Consider the following 5,528-nt stretch of genomic DNA (forward strand, 5'->3'; position numbering starts at 1 on the left):
AGCGCGTTCCATAGACAGGGGATTCTGTTGAAACATGAATGTCTTGTATAGCATTGTTTAAGGGTAAAGTGTGTTTCATTTTGTGAGCTATGGCAAGTCGAGTAGATTCTGAGAAAAAGGTAATGAAGTTGTTGATGTTGAAGCTGATAGATGGATTTTTTTAAAGAATAGTATGTCTGAGATTTCATATTGGTACATAAGAGCATGGTAGAAGGTTGAGTTTGATTAATCTTTGTTGATAGTCAGTAATGAAGTCATTCAGGATATATTTGGTAGCACGACGTTGAATTCTTTCAAGGGACAGGTCGAACTAATGATAGGTAGAGCTTGATTTTGATTTCAAATGGATGGGTTGCTTTTAAAATGCTACGAATAAGTCCTAAGATTCTATATCCTTTAGCTGAGATCAGTTTGACAATAGGATGTACACATATTGGACAAATACACTCACCAGTCTTTGGGGTTTTCTCGTTCTTTGACTGCTTTGTTGATCAAGGTGAGTCCTGTGGTGCTGAGAGGCCACTTCAGGGAAGCACTTGAGTCCATTAAAGCATCAGTAGTGAATTCTAGGTTCATCGTCAGCTCAGTTCAGTAGCTAGCTAAATTGGACAAGTGGTACCTTGTAATTGTATAGCTACCCACAAACAAAACAGTACAAGATGACAGTACAAGATAGCTATAGAGCTAGCTTTTCAGTAAATGTACTGTTAAAGTTTGAAAGCCACGGTACCACAACTTAGTCAGCTTTGACTCGATTAAAATTAAGGCTTGATTTCGGCCTGCTGAGTTCGCCCGCCGGCGAAAGGTCAAACCTCAGGTTCTCCTCGTTTGGCCGCACCAAGAGAGGCTCCGTCACGACGAGCAAACACCTTCTGTTGCTCTTAATCAGTAGGAATTTAGTGAAATAACGTCTGGTTATAAGGAGAAAACCTTGGAGAAAACGAAGAGCTGAAAAGTAAGCCGCACACAGTATAATATCACTGAAACTTCAGTGTTAGCCGAGGTGTTAGCGTTAGGGTCAAGTTCAGCATTGGTTTCTTCTTCGTTTGTCTTCTGAAATATAGCATCCTTTTCGACTCTCATTTAGCTAGCTATCGCGCTATAAGGTAGAAAAAGTAACGACAAGTCGGTAGCAGTGGTAGTAACTATATTGAATGGTTATAGCCACGGTGGACTAGATAGGTAGCGGCCAAGGGTCGGGGATCTGCTTAGCTAAGTGCATTTTTATTTTTATTTTTGACTACGTTGTTCCAAGTTTTGCAGATCAGCGTCAATAGCTTTAGATGGTACTTATTTTTTTCACCGACGATCACTTCCGCATACCAAAATAAAAGAGGTTTACACTAACTTTATGCCCACGGGTACCCCTGCGATTATATATCATAATATTATAAGGAATCATTTCTCACGATCAGTAGTCCGAAGTTAGAGGCTCAGCTTTAGCTATAGTAGGGTTTCCAATGTAAAAATTCAACATCTTCAAAATAATTTGCTAACTGCTGTTTCATGTTGGACTAACTCTCATTTGAATACAGCCGCAGTGACGATAAATTCCATTGCCTTCTTGGGGTAGAAATCGATCGAAATATCTGCAAAATCCCAGATTACGAGCTATAACTCTTAGAAGCCGTGATCTGTCATGCTACAACCGGTCCCCCCGAGGGGTCACCAACTGCTTTGAAATCTCGTACACCTTCAGTGTGCCTGAAATACGAAATCTTATGTTGTTATCGTGATTCTGATTCTATACTCGTTCTGGTACCGTAACTCGCACTCAACTGCTCCTGCACACAAGTAAGAATGAAATCCGATGTTCCGCTCCGCTTCGGATTTGTATAATCAAGTTGTGGAAGCCGCACAAAACCAGGAGCTGTGGGAAAGAAGCCGTACAAAACTAGGAGAGAATCGAATTAAGAATGAAATCCGATGTTCCGCTCCGCTTCGGATTTGTATAATCAAGTTGTGGAAGCCGCACAAAACCAGAAGCTGTGGGAAAGAAGCCGTACAAAACCAGGAGAGAATCGAATTAAGAATGAAATCCGATGTTCCGCTCCGTTTCGGATTTGTATTAAGCGAGTTGTGGAAGCCAAACAAAACCAGGAGTTGTGGGAAAGAAGCTACACAAACCAGGAGAGAATCCATGCTAACTGTTCAAAAGTAAGAATAAAATGCGGTGTTCCGCTCCGTTTCAAATTTGTATTAAGCGAGTTGTGGAAGCCAAACAAAACCAGGAGCTGTGGGAAAGAAGCCATACAAACCAGGAGAATCCATGCTAACTGCTCCTGCACAAACGTAAGAATGAAACCCGATGTTCCGCTACGCTTCGGATTTGTATTAAGCGAGTTGTGGAAGCCGCACAAAACCAGGAGCTGTGGGAAAGAAGCCGTACAAAACCAGGAGAGAATCGAATTAAGAATGAAATCCGATGTTCCGCTCCGCTTCGGATTTGTATAATCAAGTTGTGGAAGCCGCACAAAACCAGGAGAGAATCGAACTAAGAATGATATCCGATGTTCCGCTCCGTTTCGGATTTGTATTAAGCGAGTTGTGGAAGCCAAACAAAACCAGGAGTTGTGGGAAAGAAGCTACACAAACCAGGAGAGAATCCATGCTAACTGTTCAAAAGTAAGAATAAAATGCGGTGTTCCGCTCCGTTTCAAATTTGTATTAAGCGAGTTGTGGAAGCCAAACAAAACCAGGAGCTGTGGGAAAGAAGCCATACAAACCAGGAGAATCATGCTAACTGCTCCTGCACAAACGTAAGAATGAAACCCGATGTTCCGCTACGCTTCGGATTTGTATTAAGCGAGTTGTGGAAGCCAAACAAAACCAGGAGCTGTGGGAAAGAAGCTACACAAACCAGGAGAGAATCCATGCTAACTGTTCAAAAGTAAGAATAAAATGCGGTGTTCCGCTCCGTTTCGGATTTGTATTAAGCGAGTTGTGGAAGCCAAACAAAACCAGGAGCTGTGGGAAAGGAGCCACACAAAACCATGCAAACTGCTCCTGCACAAACGTAAGAATGAAATCCGATGTTCCGCTCCGCTTCGGATTTACTTAGCAAACTACAAACTTAGCAAAACTTCATAAACTTAGCAACACACCAACTACAAAAACAACTTAAGCATACAGATGCTCCTGGTTTTGTGGGGTTTCACACCAGATAGAGCTTTGACAGTTGCTCCTGGTTTTGAGGGGTTTCGCACGAGATTTACCCTAAATGATTGGCCTTGTTTCCTGGTCTATATGGCTTCAGCTGCGAGTTGCTCCTGGTTTTGTAGGGTTTCATTTAATAGTTATGTCTTGGCTTTACTCCTGGCTTTATATGGCTTCGAAATTTCTCTCAATTTCGTGAGGCTGCATGTGCTCCTACATGCCTGCTGAACTTCTGTTTCTTTCTCCCACTATTTTTTGGTGATTTCAGAACTGATCACTCTACACCAACCTGTAATTTAAAATCAAATTTTGCAGCTCTCGTTCGATTTTGTGAAATCTTTTGAAACCCGTGAAATCTTGAGAAATTTGTTTAAGATTTTGAAATCCGTACCCCTTTTTCGTGAGTTGGTGACTCCTCGGGTCCCCCCAAAATCGGTCCCCCCGGACCAGTTGCAGCAACCATACTTGGTCCCCCCGGACTACTTGCAGCACTGCAACTTGTCCAACCCCGGAAACTTACGCCGCCACAGTTAGTCCCCCTCTGCCATAAGTGGTCCCCCACTGGCTTTATCATAGACTCGATCATAGATCTTTGAGAAGGCGTATAGGGCTAGGCACAAAGTGCCCCACTGTGCCGACCTAGTTTCCCGTTCCACTGTGGCCTTCGAGGTAGCCTTATAATTACTAGTATGCGTACGTGTTATAAAAGATCGAGATACTCTAATAGAGAGGTCAGTCAATACTCTAATAGAACAGTCACCTAACATCTACAGTTTCATTGCCTGCTAAGGATATATTGCAAATGAAATGCATGCGATGCCATTCTTTAGGTCTATAATAATCTGCTAGCATGATTGTCACTTTAATGTCCCTATATACAACTCTTGATCAGTGTAGTCCACAAAAAAAGCAGTATGATCTAAACCATTCAAGATTATTTGTCCTGAAAAAAAGCTTTAGCTTTTGGGGGTACAGATCCCTACTCCATATACTAGTGCATCCCCTTTGATAAACCCTGCTGGGATCAGCTGCTGTAAACATTAGGGGTAAAAACATTATAGGTAGCTATAGCACATGCATACATGCAGTGGAACCTCTCTTAACAAACTCCCTGAATTAAGGACACAATAGAAAAACCTCCATAATAAGGACAAATTCTTTGGTCCCAACTGGTCTAGGAAATACATTTTTATACCTTTAAAAAGGAAAACCTCTATATTACAGCAAAAAGTGGTAAAAAATTCTGGGTCCCACAATATCTGTAATAGAAAGGTTCCACTGTACAATTAAACTTGCAACTTAATGCTGACAAGATAAATTACATATAAATGACATAATAACAAAACTTTAGCTGATACTATTATTACTATTATTAGTAACTAACTATTATAGTGTTCACAGTATTGAAGACTGGCACAATCTACTGGCACAGTAAGAGGCTACTGGAGGTTTATTGGCTGTGATGCCTGAGTATATAATAATGTACCCACATCCACGCATTACAGCTACAGTGCTATCTAAATGATGATGAAAAGTATAATGGCTTAATACACATCACATAAACGAAATTATAAGAGGTTCTTGGAAGGTAATCTTATGTTGTTGACATGAAGCATGATTAAATTAGGAGCCAGATTTTCATGCAAGTATAGTAACATCACTGATCTCATGTACAACACTATTATGCAGTCCTCAATAAGCTGATATTGTAGTCATTAAGTCACTAGGAAGGTCAGTGCCATCTGAAGCAATAGCTATGTAGCAGTTGTTAACTGGAACTACAATTTCACTATCTATAATTAAAGTACTTGAGCTCTTTACAGCTATTGACCATATCCTGCACTGTCAAGGAGTATAATGCACAAGAAGTGAATGTCATAATATCAAGCAATAGAGATACCAGATATCATTTTCAAGGATAATTGTTTGTAATGATCATGTGATCAATAACTAACTTACTCACACTTAATTAATAATATTATTTTATATTGCATGTATACTCTTTTAGAGTCCTGCAGTGCAACTTTGAGTGTCCAGTACAATCTTCGCGATGAATTGTGTGCCAGTGCTTTAGTGAAGTGTTGCTGTGAACATGGTGAAACCTTTCTTATATAACCATGTGACACCCATGACCCTGTGTAAAATGGTGAAATAGTAACTTAAACAGTTGCATGGACATCAAGTGGAGCTTTCAGATTTCGCAATTATTACTTGATTGGTAATCATCCTAACCTACCATATATAGCACTAGCCAACAGTGCGGGTGGTCTGGTCATAACACTGATGCTTTCACACATTTATGGGTAAAACAGTGGATATTATAGTCTTTTTGAGAATCCACTAGATGCAAATTTTGCCAATGCTTGTATGAA

This window comes from Dysidea avara, chromosome 6 (assembly GCF_963678975.1).
Source record: "Dysidea avara chromosome 6, odDysAvar1.4, whole genome shotgun sequence".
Lineage (NCBI taxonomy): Eukaryota > Metazoa > Porifera > Demospongiae > Dictyoceratida > Dysideidae > Dysidea > Dysidea avara.